The sequence below is a fragment of the Equus caballus genome, chromosome 3 (genome assembly GCF_041296265.1).
Source record: "Equus caballus isolate H_3958 breed thoroughbred chromosome 3, TB-T2T, whole genome shotgun sequence".
NCBI classification, from domain to species: Eukaryota; Metazoa; Chordata; class Mammalia; order Perissodactyla; family Equidae; genus Equus; species Equus caballus.
Window position 1 is genome coordinate 11,544,001 of NC_091686.1, and position 17,466 is coordinate 11,561,466.

Genomic DNA, 17,466 nt, shown 5'->3' on the forward strand with positions numbered 1-17,466 from the left:
AGCTCAATTCTCAAGCAGGTACTAATCTTTACGACCAGACTTTGATCAAAATATTTAGTCTGACACTGGCTGTATTGGGCACACATTTTTCCAGGTGGTAAAAGACAATCAAGGGTAATCACAGCATACTTGATTATTTTCCTTGGTTATCCTTTACTGTTCCCACATTTAAACAAATCTTTATAGTGGCTCATGATCCAACCATGCTTGCCACTTGGACTTAATGAAAAATAGTAGGTTTCAAATGAGGAGAGAAAGTCCTGAAGCACCTAGTATGTGTCATGCAATGTGTTAGCTAATTATCAGTGGTGTAGGTATTAATAGTCCCATTACTCAGAGTAAGAAGAGAGGCCGGATTACTTGTCCAAGATTATACAGGTAGTATGTGATACACTCACCCTCGATAGAAGTAATCCATAAATCACCTTATATGGACTTTAAATGTATACACTAAGTGAAAAACATAATAATAACGTGAAATCATGAATGATTTTGAGTTTTAAAATAAGAGCCTTGTTTTTCGTCTTCTAATGTGGAAGTCAGCAGGAAGAAAAAACAAGTCACACATGTTTCTTGTCAGCCAACGTGTGCTCAATAAAAAAATGAAATTATGGCCTTCTTTTCTTATCTTTTTTTTTTTTGTTTTGCTGGAAATGTTTCAAAGGATTTCTAAAGCATTGAGAATGGAATCTGGGTCCTAAACAAGGCATGAATGGACTTACCTTCTTCAAATTCATGTGTTCCCACTTTTATTCTCACGGGATCCTCACCAGCCATACCAGGCTTGCTGCTACCTCTTGAACATGCTGACATTTTCCTGTTTCAACGTCCTTGTCTGGAGAGGTCTTCCCCTGGAAATCTCCATGGCTCACACTCTCCTTTCCCTTGAGTTTATGCTTAAATAGCATGCTCATGGAGAGGTTCCTGAGGCCATGCTTGCCAGTCTCTACTCCCTTACTCTGCTTTATTTTTTATTCCAAGCAACATGTGACACTATGTTATGTACCCATTTGTATTATTTTATCCTATCTACCTCTCTCACTCAACTACAAGCTTGATGAGGGCAAGGACTTTGACTGTTTTGTTCACTGTTGTATCCCAGGCACATGAGAGAGTACCTGGTGCAGAAAAGGCTCTTCAAAAATTTTCACTAAATTAATATTCTGTGGCATAGAATCAATGTTCCATTGCATAAAGCAAGGTTGCCATCCTCCAAGAAAGGGTCACTGTTGGCTAAACCTGAGAGGCTCAACTGTAAGTTCTTATGGACTCCCAAGGGCTACCAGATTATTCCCATTGCCATGACAATAAAGATGAGACAAGAAAATAGTAGAAAGATAACTATTTGAGCATTGAGTATAGGACTGAAATTGCACTTGAATGCAAATTACATAATTAAGGCTTTGCAAATGCCTTGTGATAAAGGGGTTACTAGTTCTATATAGCTGATGAGGAATCTGAGGCATGAGAAGTTATGTTACTTGTTCAAAGTCACCCACTTGTAAATGATGTGGTTTGAATTAAAACTACTTTATTTGACTCCATATGTTATGCCCTCTTCCCTGTAAGGTGCTGATGGTCTGAACTGCAGTGATAACAATAACAAGTAAGATTATTCTTTATGCTACAGAAACTGACATTAAAAATAATACTAACATTGAACAGAGTATAATCACGTAAGTAATAAAAAATAACACAGTTCCTTCAATGATAGTTTGATCAAGAATATTTTGTGTGTGAAGCTCTTTTCTGTCTCTTTCCCCACAAGCCACACTGCTGCTTATATTTCCAAGCTAATCAGATGGACAGATTGGAAAGATGCAAAGCCTCAAAAAAGGTTCAACAATATCTATTGTTTTTCCATATAATGCACTAAATTTAATTTATCGACACTTTCTTTTTTGGGAATCCCTCTCATCCTCAAATGCTTCACAATTTACTCATTTATCCATTAATTCAAAAAGATTTATGATGAAGCCTATTCTATTCTAGGCATAGTAGATGAAAAAAAATCCTCAGATTTTCTATACTTCAGGAGCCTACCTTGTGGTTTGATAAATCTAAACAAGCAAATAAGCAATTATCTAATTTTAATTTCCATTAAACACTATTAAGGCCTTGGGATGTTATGACAAAGAATAACGGCTGAGGGACACATCTTAAATAGGTTAGAGAGGTAAGGATGCTTTGAGTAGGCAAAGCTTACACTGAGGACTGAAGGACAAGATGGAGCCAGCCACATGAATGCCACAGGGAAGAGATTTTGAGACTGGCTAGCTCGGTGAGTGTGAAGACCCAAATGCAAATTGAGTAGCTGAAGTAGAGTGGGCAAATGGGAGAGCAGAATGTGGAGAGATCTGAGAAATCTGAAGGGGTGGGACGACACAGTCATGTAAGAGCTTTGGGTTTTATTTGAAGTGTAATTAGATCCTTAATGCTAACCCTAAATGGAGTTTTAGACAGTAATATAACAGAGACGGAATTAGATATTTTGAAACTTCACTCTCTCTCCTGTGTGAAGAACGGGTTTATGTGGAGCAGGAGAGGAAGCTGGGAGTCTAGTAAAGCGGCCATCGATGTGGTAGAGGAGAAATGGAGGTAACTAGACTCTAAGCTTACCAGCCTAAAATCTTAGACTGATGGGATCAATGTGTCGATAGACTTCAAATAATTTGTTTTCCTTCTAGGCTGGGTCATGCTAATCACATTCTCATCTTAGACATGAGTTAGGTTTATGAACAATGAGATATCATATTGCTAAGGAGAGAAACACCTGATTTTTTCTGTAGATTATCAAATTTTCTAAAAATAAAAATAATAGTAAAATTAATCTGAACAGTTGGGGAAAATGTGGAATCTCTTCCCAGCACACCCCTCCCTTTCTTCTTCCTGCCACTTCATTTTGCAATATGTTCAGGCAGTAATATTTACAGAGCTGATGGTTCTTCCAGAAAAGCAAAAGAAGATAGAAAAGCAAAGTATTTCCTAAATAATTCCAACAGAAGAAATGGAAAGAAGATTTGTATTTATGGATTAGTTTCTACTTTCCAGACATAATGAAAGGCATTTTATGTGTATGTTTTTGTGTAATTTTGGCCCCATCACTCAGATGAAGAACTAGATGATTCTCCCATGGTCACAGGTAAAACCCTACCTTTGAGACACCAAATCTCAAGCCTTTATCACCTTACCACACAGTTAAGCCACTTAAGTCATAGCCGTATTTTATTCTTCTAGAGGGTTACTCCAAAATTTCAAATTGTGGGCACCTAAATTTCCTTTTTTCTCTCCATACATTTGGGTTGGACAGTAGTGTATAGTGGTGGTTAGACTAGGAAAGACCTACAGGATAGCAGGGAAGTGAGATTAGGGAGAAAGAAAACTAATAAAGTTTGCATTATCAACCAAGATACCATTGTGGGCAACTGGAGTTGAGGTGAAACTTGCTAGGGAGCTCTGGGAGACTATAGAACTCAGAGTTTATTCTACCTAAGGGGGATGGAAGCTGGCACATTTGTATATCTGTTCTCATCAATCTTCAGTTGAGGATTGCTCTTGCAATGGGGAGGAACATTAATTCCCTGACATTTCTAGCATTCCGTGCACACAAAAAGCGTTGGCTCGACAGCCAGAGATTCTGACAAGAGATACAGGTGCTGCTAGTAGGAAGACAAGCACATATGCACTTGGGTAAATAAGGACAAAAGCTATACACCAAAATGTTAACACTGTTATTTCTTGATAGTAGGATAACGGACAATTAGTAATATATTCTTTTTATTTGCCCATAATTTCTGAATGTTTTACAATAAATATGTATTACCTGTGAAAAAGGGATAAAACAAGACAGCTGAAGGATATTTTTTCCGAAAACTTGGGCATCATTCTCTAGGTACCAGGATATTCAGAGTAGATACTTAATATATACATTTTTACTTAAAAGAATTGGCATTTCCATTCAGGTCTTCACATCCACTGAGGGAGCCAGGCTGTTGTTCTTTTCCCCATGGCATTCACATGGCTGGTTCCTTCTTGTCCTTCAGACTTCAGTGTAAGCTTCCCTTACTCAAAGAATCCTTACGTCTCTATCCTATTTAAGATTGTCCCTAACCATTACTCTCTATCATAACATCCTGAGGCCTTAATAGTGTTTAGTGCAAATTGAAGTTTGATGGTTGCTTATTTTCTTGCTTAGTCTTTGTCAAGCCATCCTGAAGTACAGAGAATCTTGAACAATTTTTTTTCACCTAGAACTGTGCCTGGCATATAGTAGGCATCATAACAAATATTTCTGAATTAATGGGTAAATGGATAAATCGTGAAGTATTTGAGGGTGAGAAGGTTTTCCAAAATAGAAATGGTCAAGAAATTGAAAGCGAATATTTAGTATATCATATAGAAAAAACAGTGGATATTGTTGAGCCTTTTTTGAAGACCTTGATCTTCCAAATCTGTCCCTCTGATTATCTTGCCAGAGTGGACATTGTGGCTTTTATTGCTGGTCTCACTCCAAGGCCATTAAATAGCAAAGCCAAATCCTGGAGAACAGAAGACAGTAACACAGTCCCATTATCCTTCTTGAGGTCTGTTTCCTTGACTCCAGCTTCTTGCACCATGCCCAGCTCACAGCACCCTTGCCTTCTCCAACTCTTCCATGCCCAGCTCTCCCCAGGGTTGCTCAATCTCCAGACCTGCTCCACTTCTTGTCTTAAAGCAGGTGTCTGAAGGTTAGAAACTTGCTCTATCACTACTTTGCCGGGGCTTGAACATTAGCCACTGTTTTCCATTACTCTAGAATCTTCTTGAAAGAGGCAAAGTATGGCAAGTTATTAAAAGCTATAATAATCAAGACAGTGTGCTAATAGAGTAAGCATAGATACATACAGCAATGAAACAGAACAGAGTCCAGAAATAGACCCAAATATATTCTTATGTCTATTTTATAAAAAGGTGGCAGAATAATTCCACTGGGAATTTTTTTTACAACATTACATTACTACAATCTTTACAACCAATAGAGGTAATACAAGTAGATATGCATATGGAAAAAGTGAAGGGCAACCCTTCCCTGAAACCATACCAAAAATAACTCAATATGAACCAAGACCTAACTATAAACTGTAAAATTTCTAGAAGAAAAACTTCACCATCTTGGAGTAAATAAAGATTTCATAGACATGACTAATAGCACTAACTCAATGATAAAATATAAGTGGACTTCATCAAAATTTATATGAAATATCCAGAATAGGCAAATTGAAAGAGATAGGAAACAGATTAGTGGTTTCCCAGGGCTGGGAGCAGGGGGAAATGGGGAGGGACTGGTTAATAGCTATAGGGTTTATTTTGGGGTTGATGAACATGTTCTGGAATTAGATAGCAGTGATGGTTGCACAACATTATCTATGTACTAAAAGTCAGTGAATTTTATACTTTAAAATGATGAGTTTTATATTATGTGAATTTTACTTCAATGAAAAAATTAAAGATCAGGGGCTGACCCTGTGGTTAAGTGGTTAAGTTCACGCACTCCGCTTCTGTAGCCCAGGGTTTCAGTGGTTCAGATCCTAGGCTCGGACATGGCACTGTTCATCAGGCCATGCTGAGGCGGTGTCCCATATAGCACAACCAGAAGGACATACAACTAGAATATACAACTGTGTACCAGGGGGCTTTAGGGAGAAGAAGAAGAAAAAATATTGCCAACAGATGTTAGCTCAGGTGCCAATCTTTAAAAAAAAAAATTAAAGATCATATGCTCTTCACAAGAGACCATTAAAAAAATGAAAAGTCGACCACAGAGTCAGAGAAAATATTTGCAATACAGATAATACATATAGGATTTCTATCCAGAACGAGACACCCTATGTAGAACTAAATAAAAAAGTCAAAAAATACAATATATATTGAGAAAAAATAGACTTGAATTGACACTTATAAAGAAGAAAGGAATGGCCAGTGTGCTTATGGAAAGACACTCAGCGTCATTAATCATCTCACTACCTGATATATTATTTCGCACCCATTACAATGAATAATAATAATAATAATAATAACAAAAAATACTCTCACAGTAGTAATTGTTGTGAGAATGCCAATGGGAGAGTAAAATGGAAAACTCACAATATAAAAATGTTTTGAAGTTTCTCAAAACATTTAAACAGACACTTAACCCATGATCTAACAGTTTTACTCCTAGATATTTACCTTAGGAAATCATATGTCCACAAAACACTGTGTGAGAATATTCATAGCAGTTATACTCATAATAGTTAAAAACTAAGACAACCCAAATATTCATCAACAGATGAAGCCGTAAACACGTGTGGTATGTTCATACAATGGAATACTACTCAGCAATTAGAAGGAGTTAATTACTGATATAATAGCATAAATGAAACTGAAAGCATATTATTTTTAGCAAAAGAAGCCAGACACAGAAGAATACATACTGTGTGATTTTATTTTTATGAAGTTCAAAAACGTGAAAAATGAAGGTATGGTAATGGAACAGTGATTTCTTCTAAAGGGGAAGGATTGACTAAAGGGTCATGAGAAAGCTGAATAGCGTGATGAAAATGTTCTATTTTTAATTATGGTGATGGTACAAAAGTCATTGAACTGTACATTTATGATATGCGATTTTTTATGAAAGCTTTCCTTCAATTAGAAAAAAATGAGTGTTCTTTTTTTAAATCTCTGCACCAGCCTATTGTAGAAATCATTCGTGTCTTTCTCTATTTTGCCTTTCTTCTTGGGTACAGTTAAATGTCAGTCCATCTATGGTACAACTCAGGTATGAGCTATTTAATAATTAATTTATCTTAGGATAAAAAATATGTTTGATCTGTTGGCCTAGAGTTAAATTCTAACATCCAATATTCTACAGAGAATTCAGGAGGTGCCATGTAGAAAGAACATGGAATTTGGAGTCACAAGGACAAGGGAGCAGAATCAGCTCTGCCGTCTATGAACTGATTTTGAAGAAAGAAATTCACCTCTCTGAGTCTCAGTTGCTTGATCTGTTAAATAGAAATGGATCCTATTAACACATAGTAGGAAAATAAACAAGGTGAGATTCATAGACTGTCAGCACCTATGCGAGTTGAAGGTCCATAAGTGATAGTTTTCCTTCCCTTTCCTGCTTCAAATTTCAAGTGAATATTTTTAATTCAATAATTTGAAAACCATGAATTGAATACTGTTTCTGATTTCCTTTTGTTGCTTTACTTTTCTTGTATCTGATGTATCTGAGGTGAATTGTTAGACAACCTTTCAACAAATATTCAAAAAACATTTATTAAGATCTCAACCCATTCCAGTCATTGGGTTCCATGATCTGAAGCAAGAGTGATTTTCTCTGTATACTCCAGTGAACATCAGCCTAGAGGATGGAGATGAGTTAACCTATCGGGGAAGACAAGTGAAGAGATGTTTTGAATGGGTGAAGAATTGAGTAGTTACCACATTTACTGTCATTATTGTTGTAGAGTCAGAAAATTACCCTGTGCATTCATTCATCAATGCACTCATTCAATCATAGCTATTCTTTTAGTCATTTATTCATTTGCCTATTTAATTTTTCAACAAATATTTAGTGAATGCCTAATATGCTATGTGCTAGATGTAATGTGAAATCGAAGCATTATTCTAAACATTTGTTTTATATTTTTAATAATCTTAGACGGAGAGAAATGTACATAGATTCTCTGATACAGCTTTGGCTGCTGCTGCCAAGTTTTAACTTTGTGAAAGGAGTCTTCTGGAATTTCTCACACTAGCATGCAATTTTCAGAATGCCAGTATTCAGGGTAAAAAATAAAAGGCTTCTGGAGGTTCCAGGGAACACAGTTTTTGGACAAACCTTAAAACGAGGAGAATGTATTGTCTCAAAAGTGAGAATATTACCATTATGATGTCAAGCCCATGGGTAGTCACTCACTTAATGCCTCCTGCCCAAGTTCCACCGGGGAACTTAGTGTCTGCAAAAGGACCTTGTTTGTTCTCAGGCTTGAAGTATTAACAAGGCTTCTTAACAATTAATTACACCCCTGTTTTACAAGTGTGAACGTTTTGATTTGTGAACTTTCAGGAGAACTTCAGGGAAATTTAAATTGCCCTCCACCAACCGCCCAGTTCATTGCCCTGCACTATGCAACTTTCATATTAAATTGTCAAATGTGAACCCCAAAGCCTGTGAGGTCATGGAATCTCTTGATTTGGGACCAGGTGTAGAGAGATGTTCAATTATTAAATAATTAGTTTGGAAACAATAACTAGTGTAGTTTAATTCTCTTGCTGATTTCCTAATGTTTATTAATTTAAGCACCTGTGTCTTCCTGTACCACTTTCCTGCAGAATGCTTACCAGGATATGCATAGCATGTAAATTTACAATGAATATAATTACTTTTGCAGCTCACTCCAGGTGCCTCAGCGAGAGGAAATGAATCATGACTTTAATTGTCAGAAAGGTTTCAATATTCCAAATATAATTGTTTAAAAATTGTTTAACTTTCTAGCTAAGTAATGATGCATTGGTATTAATTAAAACACCAAAATATGATATTTTTTAGGATAACCAAATGTTCCATTAAAGAAGATTCAGAGAAATAATTATGTAGTAAAGAGAAGTAGTTGTCTTAGCATATCTAATTTGTTCTCAGAATATTTCAAGGATGATTGAAGTTGTAGATTCATTTTTGAGCCTTCAGAAAAGTCCCTAGTTCTTTTCTTTGACCTTCCCTGTTTTACTTGGAAGTGAAAAAAACATTCATCTTTGCAGAAAAATTTCCTTTTGACACTTCAAATTCATGTTCAAAACGGAACACATTATCTTCTTTTAAGACCATCTTGATTTTCCAGCTGTATTCCTTAACTTGATAATAGTATCGCCATTCCCCATCTAACTAAATCAGAACGTGGAAATCATTCTAGGTTTCTCTATCTCCCTTAAGCCCCACATCTATTAGTTACCAAGTTCTGGTCACTTTTCCTCAGATACATCACCAAATTCCCAACGTTGTTGCTCGTGACCCTCATCTTACCTGGCTTAGTCCATCCTGGTTGCGTTTTCCGGTTAAGGAGTATTCTCCTCTCTCCAGGATCCAGGCTATGACCTTCAGCCATCGTCTGCATATCAGAGTTATTTTTCTGAAGGGCAATTTAGAACGAGAGAAGAAGAAAAGGCATGTTTTAAATATGGGTTACTAATGAGTCCAATCTAATAAGAATGGGAGATGATTTTAAAAGATGAAGGGAACACATATTGGCATTTTGAAACTATTCCAGGGATCAACTATTTATGGAATCTGATTCACCAGAAAATTATCAAACCAGTCATTTCGTCTGTCCACACGTGTAAAATGAATAGCTTTTATGGATACTAACAAAAATAACAAGGTAAAAAGTAAAAAAGTGTGTCTTCCTAGCATTGAAACACCCATGTAATTCCCCTAATTTTCAATTATTTGTTCATACAGAGATAGTAAAAGACATACAATCTTATGGCATAATTATGGGCAGGTCACCCTTAATCATTCTTTCACAATTTCTTCCTGGGCTTTAAGGTCAAATAGTGGATATATGTGTAAGAAGGTAAATCTGTTAAAGTGCCCTATTAGCCCAAATCGATTTGATAAAGACTGACTGAATTTTGACCAAAACAGAAAGAAAAATGTGTAAAATGATCTTTTAAAATGTCCATTACTTCAATGGGAGTTTGGCAGGGGTACCCCATTGTGTGGTATGACATATATTACTCCACTCGTAAGAGTGTGTGTTAAACTGGCAGGAGATAAACAGCAGGATTGAAATAAGAATGAGGTTGCCTGCATTCAGCATTTCTTAGAAACATAATTACAGCATCATTGAAGCATGAAGGTAGCCGTACATATTTGCAGCCACTATAGTCAGTGTAATTGGCCTTCCATTTCCTCTGCTCTCCCTCCTTCAGTTAAGATATTAGGAGTGTTTCTGCTGGAATGATACAGTTAATGCTCATTTGTTCTCTTCATGCTGTTAAATCATGTTGTTCCTCTCCTCTGCTCATATTGCTACAATATTATATGATGGAGCTTGCAAAGTAGACACAACTGTCAAACTTTCAGGTTTTCTACCAGAATAAATAGAGTCCATAAAATAAAGAAAGGAATATAAGACTCGTTTTCGTTGATGTTATTCTCTCTTTTGGCATTTCTGGGCTCGCTAATAAATATCCACCTGATTAGTTCCACTCTTCTTGAGCACATTGGCTGTCTCCAGCAGCATTAGCGTTCTGGAGGGCTGGCCAGAGACGTTGCACAAGTATGAAAGACTGTTTGGAGACAAGAAAAAGGAAAAGTACTTGCAAATTGCTAGGGTTAACTAGGGCAAATTCTAAGGCAGGATGTCTCAAACTTACTTCCTCATAGTCATTCTACCAAAGAAAGCAAATGCAGTCATGATGGAATAAAATATCTTGCTTTTGTTGAAAATACCATATATAGTAGATTTACAAAGATTATTTTCATGTAGTTACCTTTAGCCTCGACAATTCAAAAAAAAAAAAACCTTTCTATGAAACTCAAGTCTTCAAGTTGCTCTTTTGTTTCTTAAACAAGAGTTAAGATGCTAAGTCTTAAAATGCTACCATGGACTTCATTTAAAGAAAAAAAGGTGCATATTTATCATATTATATCTGATGATAATGAAACATTGGTCCTGTGTCTACATATTTAGTAGTATAATTTTTTATCAAAAGTTATCATGTGTATAGAGAGATTTTTTTCTCCCTTAATTAGCTCCAGGGGTATAAAGGAATATCACCCACCTAATATGCTAGTAATTTAAACTCTATATATCCATCCAATTAGATAAATGGGTAACATTAGACATCAGCTGAGATACTTAAGAAAAGTCCTTTACTTAGGTGTATTTTGATCTCATCTTTGGTGTGTGGTTGTTGTAAGAATTAATCATTTTAAAACTACTTCTGTCCACAATATCATACAGTCTCACCCAGCAGGATTTTACATTATGCATTGCTTTTTACTTTAGTGCCAGGAAAAACTTTAACTTTCCTTAGGAATTGATATACTTCCTTGTTTCAAAAGAGAGGTAAGTAATTCAGACATGGAAATGCATTACAATCACTGGCCTTCTTTTGACTATCCAACATCTTACCCATCTTATTGTCATAACAAAAAGATCTTTTTTGAGGAGTTTTCTTCATCACTGGATAGAGTATGAACCTTTAACCACATGCCCTGCTCTCATGTAGATATGTCAAATTGATGGTTACTTGCTGAAATATGAATAAATCTTGAGCTGTGCAATAAAAATACTGAAAATCGTTGGACCTCATTTAATTTAACAGCGTAATAGATTTCTTTACTTTGATAGAGTGAGGAGCCCAGTTCCTGTTCTATTTCTGGACCTAATTTATTGTCAAAATATAAGGTATTCATTATCCCTCCAATTAATTCAATGTTTCCATAAGTTGTCCAGATCCAATGTTTACAGTCAAAGAACTCGCTTAGGTAAGTTGGTGCAATGGATCAACATAGTGTTTGAATTGTCTTTGGCTCTCTTTCATCAATTCTTTTTAGCCTCAAAATCAATATACATCCTTCCATATTTTTCTGTTACTGATTTTTCTATGTTTATTTATATTTTTGTTAAGTATGTTGTATTTGTATTACATTAGTTATAAATCTACTCAGGTTGACTTTGGAGTCAGGATATTAAAAAAAATTTAAAAGTCTTTAGATACTTTTTAAGTATATCATATATTTTATGGTTTAATATGTCATATATTTAACGATTCAAGTAATTTTACAACATGATCACTTTTTTCTTAAATATTGAGAAAAAATGTTGATCAATAGAGAAAGTCACTGAAGAATTAAAGTAAGGAAAAATTATAATAGCGACATAATACAACTACTATTTTCTCTTAATTACAGTTACAATGGTGATTAAGGGTCTCAAACCAGGAAGACAGGAGACAAATCAGATCATATTACAGGTTAGTTCTGCATCTGGCCATGATGTGCTAACAGGGCCTGGACTTATCCTCCTGTAGTGAATACTGAACAAAATATATGAAATAATGTTTTCAAACACTGAAAAAAACCACTATAGAATTGTAATCCCTGGGAGAAGGGAAATAAACCAGCTGAACCCCGTGAGGACACCGATTTCATTCCTGAAGCCATGTTCTAGACCACGGTGCTTGGGGAGAAATCCTGAGCACAGCACAATGGTTTATTGAGGTGAAAAGACAGGTTTGACTTCGGGGAGACTGAGGCAGATGGAAGCTGCAGGGCAGAGCTGTGGAGAGAAAGGAGCTGTGCAGAAAATGACCTGTGGTAATTTGCATAGGAGTCTCCTTGATATTACTCAGTTGTCCATGTGGACATCAAAACTCCAAAGGGCCAGGCAATGAGGAACTGGGGCGCTGTAAACGGAATAATTCATCAAGTTCACCTGGGCGGTGGTGTGTATGAATTCTGACCAGCCATCCCAGAAAGATCTCTTTGATCACTCAGGGCATTCAGTGGATACCCCAGAGGTGTCCACATCTTAATATACACCTAAACTTCTCTAGAATAAAGGTTATTCCAGACCCGTACTAAAAATATTAGAAGCAAGATTGGAAGGATCAACTGTTTGTTACATAAATGATCCGTCTGCCATAGAAAAGTTCAACGCCGCTTAGAGGAAGACAATAAAATCCAGACATTCAACAATGACCAGAATCCAATAAAATATTACTAAACATGCAAGAAACATATGACCCAAATGGTGGGACTCAAGATGTGACCCATAACTGGGAGAAAAATCAGTCAATTGAAACAGATTCAGAAATGAGAGTGTTAATGGAATTAATACACAAGGACTTCATAAACGTAATGAGAAAAAATTTGTTTTATAATTTTTTTGTTTTTGTTTATAGCAGCTTTATTCAAAATAATGTAAAACTGAAAACAACTTAAATAATAAATTGTCGTGCATTCTTACACTGAAAGTCTACCCAGCAATAAAATAAACAATTGAAATGGATAACTCTTAAACACATTAGACTGCGTGAAAGAAGCCAGGCACAAAGGAGTACATACTCCATTTATATTATATTCTAGAAAAGTCTAATGCAAACTGTAATGACAGTAAGCATATCATTGGTTGCCTAAAGCCAGGGATGAGTAGATTTACTGGGAAAGGTACATACTGTGTCTTGATTGTGGTGATGGTCAAACAAGGGACTACATTTGTCAAAACTCACTTAACTACACTTAAAATGGATGCATTTTATTGTATGTAAATTGTACTTCAAAAATGTTAATTTTTGAAAAGACTATGGCAGAAAATTTTAGAAGATGTTGGAAAATAGTGGTAGCATGCATAGTTATTGAATTTATCTGAATATCCCCTCTCTCTCATAAAAACACACAAAGAAATGAAGAAACTAGGATAGCAAACCTGAAAACACACAATAACATCTACAACAAAACTAGATGAGATGTAATCCGCACAAATCCAGAGTTACAAACTGGTATGGACCACCTGCGCAGAACCTCAGGTTTCGTGTGGTATCAGGGTCTGTGTGGCAGAGTGCAGAGGATGTTGCCTGTGTGTCTGATGGCCATGAGATAGGAAGTCCCAAGTCACCGACAATCCGTTATCATTAAATGGGGAAGGCCAATCCCAGAGCAGCAGTTGGAACTGGGAGGGAGTTTTCATGGTCCAGACAACACTCATTGTCAAGAAATTACAATGTGATCAGACGGAAGAGTGCTGGAGAAGTCTGGGCCTATTAACTGAAGTTTCTTCTATGACAAAGCCCTAAGTTGAGGAAAAACTGCTGTTGAAAGAATCCAAATTGAGCAGGACAGGGACCACTGGGGAAAGAGAGCAGTCCAGATAAGAGTGGGGGCTGGGGAGCTGAGTAGTAATTCTCACAAAATTAAAAATGAAACAACGGTAATAGCAAAACTATTACATATCAGAATTTATAGTATAGCTAAACAGTGCTCAGAGCACATGTATCGCATCTAGTATCAATAGAAATGAAGAAAAACAAATTAAAGATTCAACCCAAAGATCTAGAAAAATGAACAATGGAAGCCACAACAAAAAGAGAAGAACTGGAATTAAGTACAGGTAGAAATAGTGGATTATAAATCAGAAGAAGAAAATATTTAATGCAATAAATTAATCCAAAAGCTGGATCTTTGAAATTAAAAAAAAAATCAAACCATTAGCTAATTTGAGAGACACAGAGAGAGAACAAATACGTAAAGTCAGAGGAGAGAGAAAAATTCAGACACTTAGAAATAACAAGTGGGAAATAACCACCAAACTAGATGAATTTTAAAAAGTTCATCCCAAGAGACTATTTTACATAACTCTATGAACTCTATTTAACAAGGTATCAGAAATATTAGTCAATACACTTCACCATGAGAAAGAAATCAGAAACAGAGGTGAGAAAACAAGAGGTAAAATACTGGTAAAACCCAAAGAATCACTATATAAACTATTGCAGCTTTTAAGATAATATAATAAAGTAGCAGTTTATAAAAACCTGTAATTTCTTATATAAAACTCAGTTATATTATAATGAAATAATTTTCAATAATTAAATAAATATAATAATTAAATTACAAAAATAAAACAAAATATTTAAGTGTAATCTTAATTTGACCTATCCAAAACCATTATGGGGAGAGGAAACAAGAAAAGATTTGGACAAATGAAGACTTTTCATGTTTTTGGATAGGAAGACTAAACTATGTAAGATAACTCTTTCCTTTAAATAATTTAATAAATTTTAAGTAATTCCAGTAATTATATCTGTTTTTTTCTGGAGCTAAAGTTGATTATAAAATTAAGTTGAAAGAGCATAAAAATAAGAAAAAATAACAACAATATGCAAAAAAAAAAGGAAGAAACTGGAAAAGAAGATAGAGTGGAGTGGGGTGGTGGGTAGACCCATCAACCTGTAAACCATTGTACCAAAGCCTTTATTATTACAACAGGTTCATTTTGGTGGGTGAATAGCCCAGATAGGACACTGGTGCACATTTCCTAGATCCAGTAATTCATTAGGTGCTACAAAATAGTGCTATTCTAATTTTTTCACTCCTTCCTCATTTCCTAGAAAACTTCCACATAGAGAAACTTTCTCTCACTAATTATGGTTATGCAGAGGTAGAAAAGTCACACTAAATCTTAATTTTTTCCTTTTTCTTACCATTTTGAAAAATTATGAGTTGGTTTCTAACATGCTACCAAGGTGATCAATGAGTTTTTTAGGTTATTCTTAACTCATCAATTTATACATATATGCGTGTTCCAATCCATTGCATTTATTGTCGTTATTGAGTCTCAGATTCTCCTGTATTTGGCCAGTGCGCATCTATTCAGATTGACTCTTGAGTCCTTTGACAAGACCCAGTAATTTTCAACAGTTTTCTTGCTTTCTGATATGATAAGATATCCCAGGTTTACCCTGAATATATCTTGTCCTCAGTCATGAGTCAGCCATTTCTCCAAGGAGTCCTTATTCTATTCAGCGGGATGTAGTATTTATAGGCTAATATCTTGAGTGTTAAGGCATTGCCACTAGGTTGTTCTAGGTCTGTGTAGAGTGGATGAAGCTAGAAAATACATAAATAAAAATATATTGAGAGTATATACTGATATTCCAATTGAAATTCAGGAAAACAGTGTCATTAAATAACATCATCAAGCTTAAATCTTTACCTTCTTTCATTTTCGATTAAAGTCTTGATTCTCAAAAATTCTACCAACTTGTTCATTTACTTTGACATACATAACCAATCACTGACAAGACTCATGCATAATAGTCTCAGAATAGCAATACAAACACTATCACCAATAATATGATTGTTGAAAATTGTTTGAATTTTAAAGCTTTTTATCAGTAGGTTTATCTTATTAGAGATGTATAGTCCAATTAAGGTTTTAAAATCTCATACAATAGTTCCCCTCTGTGTGGCTGTGTTAAAAATTGAATACAAAATTAGCTTCATTTTTTTTCATTTTATTTTAAATGTTAAGAATTTCTCTTTTTAAATTGAATTTTGTTTCCTCTAAGGCATGATATATTTACATGGTCCCAGAGTCAAATCTATAAACCAAGGTATATTAAAAAATATGTAGTTTCTATTTCTCTCTTCTTCACACTATACCCTCACTCCCTCTATAGTTTGTTTAGTTTAGCTTAAAATTAAGCAAACTTAGCCTTAAATCTAGATTTATCTTTTCATCATTTTTAAAAAAATGTAACCAAATATGTTTGTATGTATACACACACACACACACACACACACACAATGTATCTTCTCAGATGAAGTGTAGCATATTAGTATTATTTCCACCTTGATTTTTCCACTTAATATTTCTAAACATCAAGTTGTGGTAGTAAATGGAGATATGCCTCATTTTTTTTATTCCAGATGTGTAGTAATCCATTGAAAGGATGTCTCAGGATGGATTTAAGAAGAGCTTTGCAAATGGCCATTCAGGGTAGTTTCTGGTCTTTCAGTATTAGAAGCAATTCTTCAATAAAGAGACTTACACATTTGTCTTTTTGAATGTTTTTTTGGCCAACGTGTTATTAGGTTAGATTCCTAGAATTGGAATAATTGAGTCAAACGGGAAATATATGTGTGATTTTGCTCAATACTGCCACATTCCCCTTCCTACTTTCTCTCTAGCAATGTGTGAAATACCTATATTCCCATAGCCACAAACAGAACAAGTTGTCAAACTTTTTCCACCAGTATCATAGATGAAAAATGGTACCTCAGCATGGTTTTAAATTCTATTTATCTTATTATGAGTGAGTTGAGCATTTTTCAGAAGGTTATGGGTTATTTGCATTTCCCTTTCTGTAAACTCCCTCTAATATCTTTAGTCCACTTTTCTCTACATTTCCTAGTGCTTTCTTCTCTATCTTTTAGAAGCTCTTCATATGTTAGGGATATGAATTCCATGTGGCAAGTAGTTTTCCAAGTTGGCCATTTTTTTAGTGGCTTGAGGCACATAATCAAAAGAAAGATTATCAGACGACGTAGATCTGAAAACTATTAATCTGATCAGGGCTCTAGATATAACCTCAATCTTACCACAGAATTTTAATCAATGAAATGAAGATTGGAGAAACTCCATAAGGTAAGTAACACAGTTTCAGAAACAAATAAAATGATGCAAATAATGAAACAAATAAAAAAGTGATGCAAGAAAAACGTGCACATGTTAAAAGAGAATTGAGACATATTAGCCATTCACAGTGAATGGATTTTATTTCCATCACAATTCAAATAAACTTTCCAACAAGCAAATTCACCATTTAGAAAACAAATGGAGAAGTATGAATATTTACTGGATATAATTCAGTGGGCAAGACTAGTAGACTCCACTGGAATTTCAGCCATAGGCATGGGAGAAAGAAGACAAT

The 17,466-nt window shown here is 35.2% G+C and overlaps 1 long non-coding RNA gene across 1 annotated transcript; it reads left to right on the forward strand.

Moving 5' to 3' along the window:
- Positions 1-6,919: 6,919 nt before the first annotated feature.
- On the forward strand, positions 6,920-16,590 carry LOC111772669 (uncharacterized). The gene is made up of 3 exons (XR_002806672.2): positions 6,920-7,072; positions 11,945-12,006; positions 16,463-16,590. It is a non-coding gene; the product is annotated as an uncharacterized lncRNA (long non-coding RNA).
- The last annotated feature ends 876 nt before the right edge of the window (positions 16,591-17,466 follow it).